This window comes from Peromyscus eremicus, chromosome 3 (assembly GCF_949786415.1).
Source record: "Peromyscus eremicus chromosome 3, PerEre_H2_v1, whole genome shotgun sequence".
NCBI lineage: Eukaryota > Metazoa > Chordata > Mammalia > Rodentia > Cricetidae > Peromyscus > Peromyscus eremicus.
This window is the reverse complement of record NC_081418.1, coordinates 107,069,790-107,087,718: the sequence shown is the minus strand read 5'-3', so window position 1 is coordinate 107,087,718 and position 17,929 is coordinate 107,069,790. Positions and strand designations below refer to the sequence as shown.

The 17,929-nt window shown below is 42.4% G+C and overlaps 1 pseudogene; it reads right to left on the bottom strand.

Annotated features, from left to right (window-relative positions):
- Positions 1-616: 616 nt before the first annotated feature.
- Positions 617-3,346, bottom strand: LOC131906012 (heat shock cognate 71 kDa protein-like; annotated as a pseudogene).
- Between the last annotated feature and the right edge of the window lie 14,583 nt (positions 3,347-17,929).

Here is a 17,929-nt window from a genome sequence, read left to right as displayed (position 1 = left end):
TATTTTCCATTTATTTTACATACCAACCACAGTTTCCCCTCCCTCCTCTCTTCCAGTTCCCTCACCCCACCTCCTGTCTACCCTCCCCCACATCCACTCCTCCATTCATAAGGGGCAGGCCTCCCATGGAAGTCAACAAAGCATGTCATATCACGTTGAGACAGGACCAAGTTCCCCTCCCCCGTGCATCAAGGCTGGGCAAAGCATCCCTGCATGGCGAATTGGTTCCAAAAAGCCAGCTCATGTGCCAGGGACAGGTCCTGAACCCACTGCTATGAACCCAACAAACAGACCAAGCTACACAACTGCCATCCACATGCAGAGGGCCTAGGTCAGTCCCATGCAGGCTCCCTAGCTGTCAGTCCAGCATCCATGAGCTCCCATTAGCTCAGGTCAGCTGTCTCTGGGGGTTTCCCAGTCATGATCTTGGCCCCCCTGAGCAAGCCACTTATTTTAAGTGTGTTCCTGCTTTTCTTCCCCTGGGCCATAGGTGCTTTCACTTTGTTGATAGCTCTGTTTCACTTTTCATAAATACAGTACCATGCAATTTTAAACTATTTCATTTCTTTTCTTTCTTTCTTTCTTTTTTTTTTTTTTTTTTGGTGCGAACTTAAATAATTTTATTAGCCATTCCATTTTCCACCCGTTTTATTAGACATTGCCTTCTCCATTTAGGATACAGTGCTTATAAAGTGCAATGTTTTATTTACTTCCTCTCCCTGTGCACATGTTTCATGTTCAAGTATTGAGAATGCCCAGTAATTTATTGTAGCAGCTTGAATTTAAAACTGCTATGAAACTTGCTAAATTTGGGTCCTTCAACTGTTTCCCTGTGGAACAATGCTACACCTCTACTTGGATTGACTTAATCCACCTCTTCAATGGCGGGCCCTGAAGAAGCACCACCAGATGGAGGAGCTCCTCCACCAGGGGAACCCCCAGGCCTTCCTCCAGGCATGCCACCAGCACTCTAGTATAGCTTGGTAATGATGGAGTTGCAGACTTTCTCTAGTTCTTTCTGCTGGTGTTGAAGTTCTTCCTTCTCTGCAGTCTGATTCTTATCCAGCCAACTGATGATTTCATTACACTTGTCTAGAATCTTCTGTTTGTCCTCATCGTTGACCTTGCCTTGAAGTTTCTCATCTTCAACTGTTGCTTTCATGTTGAAAGCATACAACTCCAATGGATTCTTGGTGGAAACCTTGTCTCTCTGCTTCTCATCTTCAGCTTTGTACTTCTCAGCCTCCTGGACCATGCGCTCAATATCCTCCTTGCTCAAGCGGCCCTTGTCATTGGTGATGGTGATCTTGTTCTCCTTGCCTGTGCTCTTACCTACAGCAGAAACATTGAGGATGCCATTGGCATCAATGTCAAAAGTGACTTCAATCTGAGGAACACCACGGGGTTGCTGGAGGTATGCCTGTAAGTTCAAACTTTCCAAGCAGGTTGTTATCCTTGATCATGGCTCTTTCACCTTCGTACACCTGAATAAACACACCAGGCTGGTTGTCAGAGTAGGTGGTGAAAGTCTGTGTCCGCTTGGTAGGGATGGTGGTATTGCGCTTGATGAGGACAGTCACACGACTCCGCCAGCAGTTTCAATACCAAGGGAGAGAGGAGTGACATCCAAGAGCAGCAAATCCCGAACATCTCAGACTTGTCTCCAGACAGAATGATGGCCTGGACAGCTGCACCATAAGCAACAGCTTCATCGGGGTTACTTTTCCATTGAAGAAGTCTTGCAGAAGCTTCTGAATCTTGGGGATTCTGGTAGAACCACCCACCAGCACAATGTCATGGATCTGTGACTTGTCCAGTTTGGCATCTCAAAGGGCCTTTTCTACAGGGTCCAGAGTGCCTTGGAACAGGTCAGCATTTAATTCTTCAAATCAAGCATGGGTAATGGAGTATAGAAGTCAATTCTCTCATAGAGAGAATCAATCTCAGTACTGGCCTGGGTGCTGGAGGAGAGGGTGCACTTAGCCCGTTCACAGGTAGTACACAGACACCTGGCAGCTCTCTTGTTCTCACTGATGTCCTTCTTGTACTTTCGCTTAAACTCAGCAATAAAATGGTTGACCATTCGGTTATCAAAGTCTTCTCCACCCAAGTGGGTATCTCCAGCTGTTGATTTGACTTCAAACATTCCATCCTCAATAGTGAGGATTGACACATCAAAGGTACCACCTCCCAAGTCAAAAATCAGCACATTCCTTTCAGCTCTAATTGTGGTGATATTGTGTTCCCCAATATATTGTGCACCCTAATAAATTTGTCTGGCATCAGAGAACAGAACAGCCACTGGACAGACATAGAGGCCAGAAAATGGTGGCACTCACATCTTTAATCCTATCACTTGGGAGGCAGAGATTCATCTGGATCTCTGTAAGTTCAAAGCCACACTGGAAACAGCCAGTGTGTAACAAGAGCCTTTAATCCTAGGAAGTGATGGCAGAAAGCAGAAAGGTATTTAAGGCGTGAGGACCAGGAACCAGAGCCTAGTTAAGCTTTCAGGCTTTCAAGAAGCAGTTCAGCTGAGATCCATTTGGATAAGGACTCAGAGGCTTCCAGTCTGAGGAAACAGGATTAGCTGAGGAATTGGCAAGGTGAGGTAGCTGTGGCTTGTCTGTTCCTCTGATCTTCCAGCATTTACCCCCAATACCTGGCTCCGGGTTTGTTTTTATTAATAAGAACTTTTAAGATTCATGCTACATCCTGTCATTGAAAAAAATATATTCTTAGCTCATATACTTCTGGTGTACAAATTAACCTTAAGCCAAATTTATGCTTGAACACATACATTCTTATCTAACCCATAAGCAATAGCAGCAGCAGTTGGTTCATTGATAATTTGAAGCACATTGAGGTCAGCAATAGTTCTAGCATCTTTTGTTGCCTGTCACTGAGAATCATTGAAGTAAGCTGGCACAGTGACCACAACCTTGGTAACCGTCTTTCCAGGATAGGCTTCTGCAATTTCCTTCATCTTTGTCAGAACCATAGAGGACACCTCCTCTGGGTAGAAACTTTTTGTCTCTCCTTTGTATTCTACTTGGACCTTGGGCCTTCCTGCATCATGTACCACCATGAAAGGTCAGTCCTTCATATCAGACTGACTACGTCCAATCAAACGTTTGGCATCAAAAACTGTGTTGGTGGGGTTCATTGCAACCTGATTCTTTGTGGCATCCCCAATTAATCGTTCTGTGTCAGTAAAAGCAACATAGCTCAGTGTGGTTCGGTTACCCTGGTCATTGGCAATTATCTCCACCTTTCCATGCTGGAAGACACCCACACAGGAGTAGGTGGTGCCAAGATCAATGCCAACTGCAGGTCCCTTAGACATGGTTGGTCGCGTGTAGGCCTGTGCTGTGCTGGCCACGAGACCGCACAAATGCCCTGAAAGCTGCCGCCGCGTTCTTTCATTTATTTTCTTTAAAAAGTTTTTTTTTAGATTTATTAATTTTGTCTTGTGTGTATAAGCGTTTTGCCTGCATGCATGTCTGTGCACCACATGCATGCCTGGTGCCCAGAAGGGGAATGTCAAGTTCCCTAGAACTTGAGTTGTAGATGGTTATGAGCCACCATATGACTACTGGATCCAAAACACAGAATCTCTGCAAAAGTAGCAAGGGCTCTTAGCCACTGAGCCACCTCTCTAGCCTTCTTTTTTTGTTTGTTTGTTTTTTTGTTTTTTCGAGACAGGGTTTCTCTGTGCAGCTTTGCGCCTTTTCCTGGAACTCACTTGGTAGCCCAGGCTGGCCTCGAACTCACAGAGATCCACCTGGCTCTGCCTCCCGAGTGCTGGGATTAAAGGCGTGGGCCACCACCGCCCAGCTCTCTAGCCTTCTTATCTTCTTGTTGTGGAGTATTATTTTAAGATGTGTTACATTCCTTCATTTTGTTTTAATGATGCAAAGATGTGTTGCTCTTTTATGTTGCATTTGTTTAACTCTGTGAAGCTGTGTTACTTTGCCTGTCTAAAACACCTGATGGTCTAATAAAGAGCTGAATGGCCAATAGCAAGGCAGGAGAAAGGATAGGTGGGGCTGGCAGGAAGAGAGAATATATAGAAGGAGAAATCTGGGAGGAGAGATCAAGGAGCAAGAAAGAGGAAGAAAGGAAGACTTCAGGGACCAGTCACCCAGCTACACAGAAAGCCACAGAGAAAGAAGTAAAGGAAAGGTAAACAGAAATCAAAAAAGGTAAAAACCCAGAGGCAAAAGATAGATGGGATAATTTAAGTTAAGAAAAACTGGTAAGAAACAAGCCAAGCTAAGGCCGGGCATTCATAAGAAAGGACAGGACTCCATGTAATTTATTTGGGAGCTGGGTGGTGGGACCCCCAAAGAGTAAAGAGCAAAAGAGCCAAAGAGTAAAAAAAAAAAAAAAAAAAAAAAAAAAAACACTACACTTTTAAAATATGTATTGTATAGTTATTACATGCTTTAGTTTACAACACATATAACCCCCTAAGTCCTACCTCCTGCTTTATATATTCTATTTACTCCTGATTATCTATTGTTACTTTTTCCCACTTTAAATATCATTGTTATGGATTTGAAATTCTTCTTTGCACAAGTATCTATTGTTGTAAAAAAAAAAAATTGTGAGGGTTATGTACCCTGGGAATTCACATGATAGTGTTGGGTTCTGGATCTTATTATTTATTTATTTATTTATTTAGACTTTTAAAATCTGTGCTATGTTTTTAAGGTTTATCCATATTCTTTGCCCTTTTTCCATTTTTTTTTTTTTCTCGAGACAGGGTTTCTCTGTGTAGCTTTGCGCCTTTCCTGGAACTCACTTGGTAGTCCAGGCTGGCCTCGAACTCACAGAGATCCGCCTGGCTCTGCCTCCCGAGTGCTGGGATTAAAGGCGTGCGCCACCACCGCCCGGCCCCTTTTTCCATTTTACCTTCTCTAAAGCCCACTCACTGTCTGTCTGATTTTTTAATCACTCAAAAATGTCGCGCAATCAGTTGCATAGAGGAGTGTATTGGCAAACGGGTAGGTATAATAGACAAAATAATTACTGTTCAAAGACTTTTGAGTCTCAGCTCCCAAGGACTGTGAATAGGTTATGTTATATGACAAACAGGACTTCACAGATATGGTTAGTTGAAGATTTTATGCTGGATGAGCTCTGTGAGCTCAGCATGACAGCAAGAGGCTGTAAAGAGGAAACAAAGCACTGAAGAAAGACAATGGAGATGTGATCTTAGAAGCAAAGGTGGAGCAATGTACCCCGAGGAGGTTTGAAGAGACAGGAGCCAAGGAATGCAGGCAGTTCTCCTCTAGAACCAAAGGAAAAGGACATTCCTGGCAATGTGAAGGTTTGGGGACATTAGACATCCAATCTATAGGATAATTTGTGTCACTTTAAGCTCCTACACTAGTAGTAATTTGTTGCAGCAGCAATGGGAAGGATTACAGTGGGTGAGTTTAGATAAAAAGCATTTGCCAATCTTTACAACTCTGAGTAATGGATATCAAAGCTTCATTTTTACTTTTCTCCTCCACCAAGTGTTTAATATTAAAAAATATTGAGGGGGTTCTCAACATTTAAAGGAATGTAAATGAATAATAGTTTGAAGAACAATTAATAAAGGGACAATTGCATGGTAAATAATCATCCTGATCTGTCTGTGAACTCTGTAGGTAGCTTGACTGTAGGGTCCTCCTGCAAGGAGAATGAGATAAGTAAAGCCTGAGAGACAAGGGCCAAGGGTCTGAACACCAGGATGTATGGGTATTTAGGTACCATCTTTATCTCCTTTGCTGTTTTTTTTTTTTTTTTTCCGAAGATAGTGGGTTCATATGATTAGATGGCTCAAACCTTTCTCCTACTTGTGGCTGGGTACTAGCTGTTTCTGGAACCATAATTATCACACTCATTAGATGAGAAGCAACACAAGGCCAAGAAAGCATCTTAAGCAACAGATGTTTCCTATGCCACTCTTTTGCATACTCAGCTCTGAGAAGGAACTATGTTCACTGGAACAACTCAGCTTCCAAGGACACATGGACCGCCGGGCGGTAGTGGCGCACGCCTTTAATCCCAGCACTCCGGGAGGCAGAGGCAGGCGGATCTCTGTGAGTTCGAGGCCAGCCTGGGCTACCAAGTGAGTTCCAGGAAAGGCGCAAAGCTACACAGAGAAACCCTGTCTCGAAGAAAAAAACAAAAAACAAAAAACAAAAAACAAACAAACAAAAAAAAACGCATGGACCTAAATGGCCCTCAACCAAAGAATGGATAAGGAAAACATGGAACGTATACAAAGTTGAGTACTACTCAGCAGTAAAAAAACAATGATATTTGAAATTTGCAGGCAAATGGATGGAACTAGAAAATATCATCCTGAGTGAGGTAACCCAGAATCAGAAGGACAAACATGATATGCACTCACTTATAAGTGGATACCTGATGTAAAGCAAAGGATAACTAGACTACAACCCACAGCTCCAGAGAAGCTAGCTAACAAGGAGGACCCAAAGAGGGACACATGGATCACCCTGGGAAGGGGAAAATAGATGAGATCTCCTTGAGTAAACTGGGGATGAGGCAGAGGAATGGAGGGCAGGGGATGGGGGATGAGAACATAAGGGAACGGGATGGTCAAGCTGGAACAGGGACAGAGTGGGAGAGCAATGAAAGAGATACCATGATAGAAGGAGACATCATGGGGATAGGGAGAAATCGGGTGCTAGGAAAGTTTCCAGGAATTTACAAGGATGGAGAGGGTACCTGAACTGGCTTACCTCAGTAATCAGATAGGAGAATACCCTAACTGTCATCATAGAGCCTTCATCCAGTAACAGATGAAAGCAGATTCAGAGATTGACATCCAAGCACCAGGTTGAGCTCCAGGAGTCCAGTCAAAGAGAGAGAAGAGGGATTCTATGAGCAAGGAGTATCAAGATCAGGATGGGGAAATCTACAGAGACAACCAAAGCAAACTAGTGGGAACTCATGAACTTTAGACCAACAGCTGTGGAGCCTCCATGGGACTGGACTAGGTCCTCTGCATAAGCCAGACAGTTGTGTAGCTTGATTTGCTTGAGGGGCCCCCTGGCAGTAGGATCAGGATCCATCCCTGGTGCATGAGCTGGCTTTTTGGAGCCCACTACCTATGGTAGGACACCTTGTATAGCCTTGATGCAAGGGGAGGGGCTTGGACATGCCTCAACTGAATGTACCAGTCTGTGCTGACTCCACATGGGAGGCCTTACCTTGTCGGAGGAGGTGGGAATGGTGGGTGGGTTGGGGGAAACACTGGAAGGCAGGAGGAGGGAAGAGAGGGGGATCTGTGGTTGGTATGTAAAATGAATAAAAAACTTCTTAATAATAATAATAAAAACACGTGGATATGCAGTTGGCTTTCAGTGATCTTCCACCATATCAAATATAAAACCATTTTTCTCTAGTCATTCTCAAAGGCCTCATTGTTGGACAACACAGAGCTCAGCTTGTGTGTCTGGGTGTACAACACATTCTCACCTGGAAGTGTGAATCACTTTTTTAGGAGGCAGTGTGTCATCACTATAAAGAGATGCATTCTCTAGAAGTAGGTTAGACTGCCCAGGTCCAAAGGCTTCCTGAACCACTTTTGATCTGTGAATTAGGGCAAGCAAATGACATCCTTTAAAAGTATTTTTAAGCCAGGTGGTGGTGGCGGCGGCGGCGGCGGCGGCGGCGGCGGCGGCGGCGGCGGCGGCGGCGGCGGCGCACGCCTTTAATCCCAGCACTCGGGAGGCAGAGCCGGGCGGATCTCTGTGAGTTCGAGGCAAGCCTGGGCTACCAAGTGAGTTCCAGGAAAGGTGCAAAGCTACACAGAGAAACCCTGTCTCGAAAAACAAACAAACAAAAAAACAAAAAACAAAAAAAAACCCAGTATTTTTAATTGAAATAGAATCACCTCACTTCCCTTCTCCCCTTCCTCTTAAGCCCCTCCCAGCTACCCTCTCTCAAACCCATCCCATGGCCCCGACTCTCAAGTTTATCACCTTTTTCTTTGACTCAGCATTCTGTTTACCAGGAAAACCACTAACTTCCTTATCTGGCCAACTGGTCAACTGCATCTAGTTACTGATTAATTGGAGCAACCCGTATCAGCTCAAAGATCCCACCCTACTATCATACAAAATCTGCTTGCTTTCCTGGTGAGTTGCTTTTCTCTAGTCTCCAGGCTGTCTGGCTGTTCCAATAAACTTTGCTTTCTACTCATGGAGTGGTCCAGTTCAGTGGTTTCACTGAGTCCTTGCTTATACTATGTGTGTATGTATGTATGTATGTATGTATGTATGTAGTATGTATGTATGTGTGTATATGCACAAATATATATAAATACAACTTGTTGAGTCCATTTGTGGTATTTGTGTGTGGATGGTTTCAGAGCTGACTGCTCTGCATTGTACAACCAATAGGGGGCTCCTCCCTGGGAGTGGCTATTTTTTCTCCCAGCAAACTAATAATATCCCAGTGCTGTTTCCTCAGCTCTAAAGCAGAGCTAATAAGAGAACCATTACGGAGACTAAATATGCAAATTTAGATTTATTTAATGTATTTAGTTTAATGAATGGCACAGAGAAAGAAATATCAGTTAGCAGCAGTAGTAATGAGCTGATAGTAAAATGAAAATTCTGTTTAGTTTACCAAATTATTATAACAAGTAATTTGTTGTTCTTCCTGGCTAAGTAGCCAGTTAGCAGATTAAATATAGCTCAGCTGGTGCAGGAGCCTAAGAAACTGCTGTCTTTCCAGCCTGGTATCTTGGCAACCGCTCAGCACCTGTAGTAACATCTAGTCTTATACAGGACAGGAGCAGAGGAGCCCAGCACTCAGGTGTTCTGAATCTTAACACCAACAACTTTGAATCAGCTTGTACCTATAGGCTAAGATATGCCCTAGTAAACACTTTCACACTTCCCGTGAAAAATAAAACCATCAAAATTTTATTTTTCACTCTGATTTATATCGAGTCAGCAGGAGTAGGGAGTGGGGGTGGAGGGGCTCTGTTCACTGTACTTACTCAGAGTTCTAACCTGATAGAGCAGAATGCATCACAAATACTCTCCATCACCACATGAGAAAGAAAGCAGTATGTGGTCAGTTGCTCAATGGCTTCTTCGACTCTGGAGCCATAGGCCTCACCTCCAATCCCATTTCATTAGCCAGAATAAACCATATGACCAGTTTTACTGCAAATAGGATGCAAAGTTCACAATGTAGCAGTCTCAGAATGAAGAAAACCAGGAAACTTGGAAATCAATACCAGGGGTAAATGTATTATACCAGGACTATGCTAGGCACTGGTAATGTTTCAGGAAGAAACAAAACCTTGCAGGCAAGTAGGTAATCTATGCCATATGTACACATGGCTTTAAAAGAAAGCAGGTATTACCAGGATTGATTTTTCTCTAATAAAATGGGGGAAGTAAGTCCAAACCAGGGTTTTATTCCATGGTTCTTCATTGGGATCATTGTGTCTTCCAGGGAATGCATAAGAACACCTAACATTGATTTTGGTTGTTACAGTTTGGAGTGTGGTGTTGCTCTTGGTACCTAGTGAGCAGAGGCCAGAGATGTGGCTAAATATGCTAATATTCATAGATTATCTTCCCACAACAAAGAATTGCTCAGTTCCAAATATTCATAGTGCTGAAGCATGGGAACGCTGGTCTGTGGTAAATTTTCTATTTATCTCACATACACCTCTAAATATGCTGAAATGAAAATTTGTAGTCTGGCCAGGCGGTGGTGGTGCACACCTTTAATCCCAGCACTCGGGAGGCAGAGGCAGGCGGGTCTCTGTGAGTTCGAGGCCAGCCTGGGCCTCGAGTGAATTCCAGGAAAGGCTCCAAAGCTACATAGAGAAACCCTGTCTCAAAAAACTAAAAAAAAAAAAAAAAAAAAGTCTGCAGTCTAGACTATATATCCCAGTGTTTCTGGAAGGAAGTCCAAGTCAGGCCTTGTAGCACAACTACTCAAAGACTAAGGCAGGAAAATTCTCAAGTTCAAAACCTGCCTGGACTACAGAGTGAGTTTAAAGCCTGTCTAAATAACTTATCACAATCCTGTTTCAAAAAAGAAGGAAACCTGGGGCTATGGTTCAATAGTGAAGTTCTTATATAGAAGGCCTGGGTTTGATTCCCAGCAAAAAAGGGAAAAAAAGAAAGGAAGGAAGGAAGGAGTCAAGGAAAGAAGTGGGGAGAGAGGAAGAGGAGGAGGAAAGGAGGAAGGTAGGAAGAAAAGAAAGAAGGAAGGGAGGGAGGGAGGGAGGAAAGGGAAGGAAGGAAGGAAGGAAGGGAGGGAGGGAGGGAGGGAGGGAGGGAAGGAAGGAAGGAAGGAAGGAAGGAAGGAAGGAAGGAAGGAAGGAAGTCAACCAGCTCAGTGTGCTCTACCATCACATACTGCATGTCTGGGCAGAGGGTACTTTTATTTGGAAATGTAAATTGTTCTGGCTACTTTAAGTTCCAAACATTTTTTTTTCTTTTTTCCAAAAGACTTTGAAATTGAGACTTAAAATACTGATCTTCAAGCAATACTGCAAACATTTCTGCCAATTTGACTAAGCAGAGTTTAGTCTTGTAGAAAAATATGTGACATATCACAATTAGTGACAATGGATAATTGTAGCAGGAATCTTAAAAGTTCTTATTAATAAAATCAAACCTGAGCCAGGTATTGGGGTGAACTGGAAGATCAGAGAACCAGAACAAGCCACAGCTAACCTCACCTGGCCAGCTTCTCAGCTGGTCTTGTTTCCTCAGACTGGAAGCTTCTGTGTCTCATCCCAATGGCTCTCAGCTGAACTGTGCTGCTTAAAACCTAAAAGCTTAACCAGCCAAATGCTTCTAGTTTCTGGTCCTCACGCCTTATATACCTTTCTGCTTTCTACCATCACTCCCTGGGATTAAAAGCTCGCTTTCTGGGATTAAAGGTGTATGTCACCATGCCTGGCCAATTCCAATGTGGCCTTGAACTCACAGAGATCCAGAGGGATTTCTACTTCTGGAGTGCTAGGATTAAAGGTGTGAGTGCCACCATTTTCTAGCCTTTGTATCTAGTGGCTGTTCTGTCTCTGACCCCAGATAAGTTTATTAGGGTGCACAATATTTTGGGGAACACAATACCACCACATTTCCCCTTTTTTGTCTAAAAATAAAAAAAGCTTACAACTAATACAAGAAAAACTATCCAATAAGTATATACAATATATACAGCCAAAAATTACAATAATGATGTCTAGTCCATTAACATTTGACAGATTCAGATAAAAAACTCCATTATATATATTAACAATGTCCAGTCCAGTAACATTTGATAAACTCAAAAAAATTTCATTACTTGTCCTATTTAAAACAAGTAGTTCCTTTTTAAAAGTAGATTCAAAAATTGACCTTTTTATCTTACCATATTCATATTTTCATAAAAGTTTCAATAATGTACCTTTTGTCATTTTTATATTGTCCCCTTTTTCTTATACAAGGATTATCATGAAACCTGTTTTTACTAATACCAGTCTACCCAGGCGGCGGAGCAGCAGTGATGTGGTTTTGGAGATGGGGGTGGGGTGGGAGGAGAGAGAAAGAACAAACCAAAGATAGATAACTCCCACCCCAGTGACCTACTTCCAGCAGTTGTCCTACCTTCTAAAACTTCCAGAGCCTTCAAAAATATCCCTACCATCTGGGGATCAAGACTCCAACACACGAGCTTTCGGGGAACACCACTACTGAACTCTAACAGTAAGCCTGAGGTTCGTGAAGGGAGCGCCTAACATATTCATGACAAGCTTGGCTTTGAAGGAAATCAAGTCTTGGGAATCACTGAAACATCTAAAGATACTCGTTTATTCATTCTTATACCCTCCTGTAGAACCTGTATTGATGAGAGTTAGGCGGAGGGGGTTGATGTAGTAACTTTACATCTAGCCAAGCCGATCGGAAAATATGATGTGTAGCACATCCAAATGGGACTTCTTAATAAATTTTCAAAAATCTAGTTCTGGAGAGAATAGTGTCTGCCCAGCACAGCCAAAAGCCCAGAAACACAGAGGAAACAAACAAACAAACAAGCAAACAACAACAACAACAACAAAAACAACTGTGGAAACAAACAGGATCATCAGTGTCTCTCCTAGGGAAATGCAGATCATGAATGTCTAGATTTTATCATCTCAGTACAGGTGGTTCGTTACTCTTCCACTAGAAATGTGAAGAGGTCATAGTCTGAACCTTTCCAGCAGGCCAGCATTTCTGTTTTATTGACTGGGAAGTTGATGGCAAGAAGAAAATGGTGGTTCTCTGTAATACTAGATGGGAAAGGTCTTGACAGGAAGACAGCTTTTGTCTCACCCTCCCCTACATTTCCTGAATGTAAGACCTCAGGCAGGCTACATTCTGTCTCAGTCTCAGTTTCCCACGTGGATAAGAATCCAATGTGCAAGGAATCTGAGGGCTGGCTCGGATAGTCTATAGAGGTCTCTTCAAATTGTAAGAGCATCCCAAGACACACTCATGATTTAACGAGAGCATAGAGCATGTGCACTTTCTGAAATCCTGATTACAAGGCCCAGCGTATAATCTAGGTCTTCTAAGGGACTGAAAATGAGTTCTGAGGGAAGACTGTTTGCCATCAGTGTGACTACGAAAGAACCTGCTGTTTTAGGATTCGGTCACCAGCTTCTGGTGCACATCCTTCTCTAGCATCAGTACTGGGGACCCTGGTTATTCCATTCACTTTGCCAGTTTTCTCTGTTGCCTCGAGCTGGCTGATACTTCTTTTTCTATTTGTTTGTTTGTGTTTTTGTTTTGAGACAAGAGTCTCACTATGTAGCCCTGGCTGTCCTGTAACTCAGAGATCCCCCTGCCTCTGGCTGCCGAGTATTAGAGGCGTGCACCACCATGTCCAGCTAGGGTAATAGCTTTAGTCCAAATTCTTGTTTCTTTTCACCTCGCTTTCATTGTGACGCTTATGTGCAGGGATTTGTGAAATGGCTTGAGTTCTCTAACAGTCAACTTATACTTTTCTCGTAATCAGTATTTAATGGGAGGTAGGTGTAATATAAATATAGGATCTAGAAACTTTAGTCCTGATTCAGACTCTTCTTGGCTTATCACCTGAAGAAAAATTACCCAATGTATCTCTACTTTTGTAGTTTTAATTGAAAAAAATAGGCTTAAAAATATTACCAAGCCTCTTTCAAAGTTAGTGTTTATGAAGACACTTGTAAAAGCATTGTGAATGCTAAGAGGTTCTTTTTACTCTTCACCAATTTTCAGCTTTTCTCTGGGACATCATAAGTTGTCTTTGCTTTCAAGAGTAAACTCAGTAATTAGGTTGTGAGGTGAAGGGGAGTTCAGATCGGGGGCCTTTCTGCTGACTGAAATGTGCAGGTGTGTTTAATTAACTTATCCAAATGTGTTCCTGAGGGTTCCACCTCAGCTTGATCATTTACGTGCAAAGAAGAAACAATCAATCCAGTTTCTGCATGTTCTGAGTGGCAAACCCAGCCATGGAATACTCTTTGATTAGAGGCCCCCATCTAAGCCATTGTTGGCTTTTGGTAATATGATTTAATGTTAGAGAAAGTTTCAAACTCAGGAAATCATCCCCTCAAGTCTCACCATCAGAAATGCACCTGGCAAAATGTTTACTATTTATCCAAACAGTCTCCTTCCTTCCTCACTTCCTTCCCTTTCAGTAACAGAGATAGAAGATAGGACCCTCACAAGCCTGATAAGGGCCATAGCACTGTTAGCACAGAGCTGTATCCCAGATCCCCACACTTTATTTTTTCTTACTTTTTCAATGGAGAGCTGTCACAGACCAGAGACAGAATTCAGGAATTCAGCCCTACGGTTTAACTGGCAGTGCCAATGTGCAGATGTCTAAGTAATAACTTTTGAACACAGTAGAGTCCCAGTCACCTTCAATAAACTAGGTGGAAAAGGTGAACCTACTCAGAACAAACCTCTCTTTTCACACTATTTGGCCTCTGCTGGTTGCTGGGCAATGCTGACTACAGGAAATTTGAACTGCTACTTCCTCAGTCAATTTAATTAAACTGAATTCTATCCCCTATGGCAGGAATTTGGCAACCTGTGCTTGAAGAGCCATAAAAATGCCATTTTCTTTGATCCAGTAATCCCACTCTGGGAATTTTTCCTAAGGAAATAGTCAAAAATATGGATGAAATTGTATGATCCAAAATGCTCATCCTTGCTTGATTGAGAGTATTAAGTGACTGGAGACTGTGTTTTCATCCACCCTTGGGGGCTTAATTAAGTCAGCTGCAGTGGATGCATCCAGTGGAATATTGTATGAACATTGGACACTTACTTACAGAGGCTGTGCTAAAACAGGGAAATCTTCTTAGGTTAGCAAAAGAAATTGAAGAGGTGTTCCTTGCTCATAATTGTAGAAAATTTGACTAGGAATAAAAGAAAGGGGCCGGGTGTGAGGCTGACTCGGGAGGACAGCAAGTTCTAGGCCAACCTGGGTTACGAAGGGAGATCCTACACACACACACACACACACACACACACACACACACACACACACACTGGCACAATGGAGTTTTATTCAGCTATAAATAACAATGGAATTATATCATTTGCTCTTGTATAATATTAGCGGTACCAGCCTTAATATTATACATCCCAGGGGCTCAGGAGAGAGAACTACTAACGGCGAGGACTATTTTCGGGAAATAGAATCTCAGCACACCGAGCTCTATAGTCCACTTGCTTTAATTCCTCTGGCATAACATCCTATGTACACAGCTTCAGTTCTGTTCTTGTGCCTAGTTCCTTTCTTGCCTGATTTCTCTCTATACTTATCTATTACTTTCTCTAAGTTCTATCTTAATTCTCTTGTCTTAATTCTGCCTCATCTGGGTCCTTTTCAGCTTGTTCTTACCCAGCTAGTACTTCCCCAATCTGGCTCTTCCTCATCTTCCATCTCATTCCTCTAGTACTCTCTTCTAGCCCTTCAATCTAGTTCTTCCCCATCTCAGTTTGTTCCTCTTGAGTTCTTACCCATCTAGTTCTTCCATTCTCTTTTCTTTTCTCTGTCCCCACCCCACCCCCCTGTGTCCTGGGTGTCCTGGTATATATACACTTACAAGCAGTAATCCCTTCACAGTGCAAAGCCAGGCTTCCAGGGTCAAACGGAGGGGTGATAAGAATCATATAGAGGGGCAACAGCCGTTAATTATCATTTGCAACCCCAAAGGGAAGTGACCAATGGGGAATGAATTAACTAAAGGCTAAATTCAGGTGATATCTCAAAAGAGGGCTTTTATGTGCTCAACTATAATCTTAAATGTGATTGGTAGAAAATGTTAAGAATCTATAAGTTGCTAGGTCAATGGGAGAAAATAAAACTCTTCTTTTTTCCTGTGGCTCCTATCTGTCCACGCTATCTGCCGTTTTTCTGCAGGGTGGGGGAAAGTGTGCTCAGTCACTAGGTAACCTGTGTACAGCTAGATTCCTTTGGTGATAGCTAAAGGGAGATCTGGAACTAAAGGTAAGGTTTGGGAAAGGAAGAAGTAAAGCTTAATTGGCACATCTGCCAGGCTTTCTCAAATAGCTTAAGTCTGTTCTTAGAGAGTACAGAGGTATCTCTGATAAGGTACTTTCCTCCATCTGGGGATAGACCTGGCCGGATGCTGCCAATGATGATAATTACAGGAAGGCTTGAACTGGGGTTCTGGCTGAGCATAGCTGTCAGCACATAAAGTTATCTAAATATTCCTAGAAGTGGTTAGGTAAGGAGTTAGCGGTCTATAAAGTTAGTAAGGCTGTAAGAAAGTAGGGTCTGAGCTAAATTGTGTAAAGCTATTACTTAACGTCCACCTGACCTAGGTGGTGTCTCCTTGTGGAATTTATATCAGGAGACTTGCATGTGGACTGTTATTACTGCTAGTCCTTGAAAGTGGGCTAAGGGAGATATCTGATTCCAGAGAAAGCCTTTCCTGAGGCTGTTCTTCAAATACCTGGAATATGTATGTCCAGAGAGTGATCAGTCCACACTGTTAGCCCTTCTTAGGGAAGAGTCAATTGGGAAAATTATGAAGGCACACATGATTTTCATAACAGAAGACAGCTGATATACAACAAGCCAAGTAACACTAAAAACTCCTTGGAATTTGGCTTCCTCTGGAGGAATTCCTTGATCCCTCCAGGTAGTGACTTTGCCATAACCAGCTGAGTTCTTATGATATATTCCTGTGGCCTGTAGCAATTTTCGGGAAAATGAATGGAAATGGGAATCATTCTTTTAAGCAAAATAAGATTCTGAAAGACAATTATGTCATGTGTTTTCACTCATGTGTGGACTCTAGATTCATATATATGACAGGGAAAAGGCTGAGGAGGAACTGTTTGTGTAGAGGTTGGGAACCAGCAGGAGACAGTTGACAAGATAGGGTAAATAGGAGCAAAGTACAGTCAGCACAATGATACACATATGTGAAAATGTGATAGAGAATCCATTATTTTGTATACTTATTAAAATTATTTGGTAATAATAATGGAACCTCTAAACTTACAAGGAATTGAGTAAAGAAGGTACCTTATCCACCCTACAAATAAAGGTTTGGGACAGATACAATGAGAAAATTAAAATTGAAAGTTAAGAGGTCACCTTAATATTATTTCATGTTCTAATGTTCTACTTCACTTCTAGCTTTGAAGAAGTAAATGTGCTTTGAAAGTGAACCTCTTAATTTGGAATGATATACAATCAATGCTGAGAACATATTTACTTGGGCCCTTCAAGTACAAAAGGCAAATGTGTGCTGTAGTACGAAGAGTGTTAGCCACAGGTCTCTGAACACTGCATCCTTAATCCAACTCATACAGCTATGGGCCCTCATGGCATATGCCTTAATCTCCTAGAATATCGTTCTAAAATAGGACTATATTATCTCTAATGTTCTTTCCAGCTCTGAAATCCATCCATTCATTCAACAAATTTTGTTGAGTCCCCATTGCATTCAGACACAGTGGTAGGCCACTTGTAAAATAAAAACAAAACAAAATAATTAGGACATATTTTCCAATCTCAAAATAAGCTATGAATTTTGCTTTAGGGATGGAGTGGTAAGAGTGGAGCAAGGTAGCCGGGTGGTGGTGGCGCACGCCTTTAATCCCAGCACTTGGGAGGCAGAGCCAGGTGGATCTCCGTGAGTTCGAGGCCAGCCTGGACTACCAAGTGAGTTCCAAGAGAGGCGCAAAAGCTACACAGAGAAACCCTGTCTGGAAAAAAAAAAAAAAAAAAAAAAAAGAGTGGAGCAAGGTAAAAAGCCTATAGTATGAATCTTTCAAAACTAGGTGTGTGTGTGTGTGTGTGTGTGTGTGTGTGTGTGTGTGTGTGTGTGTTCCTTTAAGTTCAATAAGACAGTCAATAAGGACCATTATCACTCTGATCATCAATGTTGTTTGTTCAGTAAATTTAAGAAGAGGTAGAAAAATTGAGCAGGTGCCTTTGAGAACCTTCATTCTAAGGATCTGAGTGAGATGACAAAAATCTCAAAATTGGGAGGGATGAGGATATAGTCAGAGGGAAAATAAAGGTTTTCAAATTCTAGTCCTCTCTTACACACTGTTTTCTGTCCTTTTCCTGGTACCATTTACATTTCTACTCCTCCGATGGAGAGTGTGTAGTTCTAACACTCTCAAGTTTCCCTTCTCATAAGAGGCAAAGAAGAATGGCCACAGTCAAGCTGAGGCCACCCACCAGGAGCCAGAGCCCAAACCTTCATTTAGTGCTGACATAAAACTTGACCGGGACACCCACTAGTCAAATACCATAACGTAAATGTTTCCAGCGGCAAGTTCTGCATTTTAAGTCAGTCTGTAACTTTCACCACAAACAGAACTTCCTGTTCTCCATTCATCACTGAGCCATCCCGTATTCC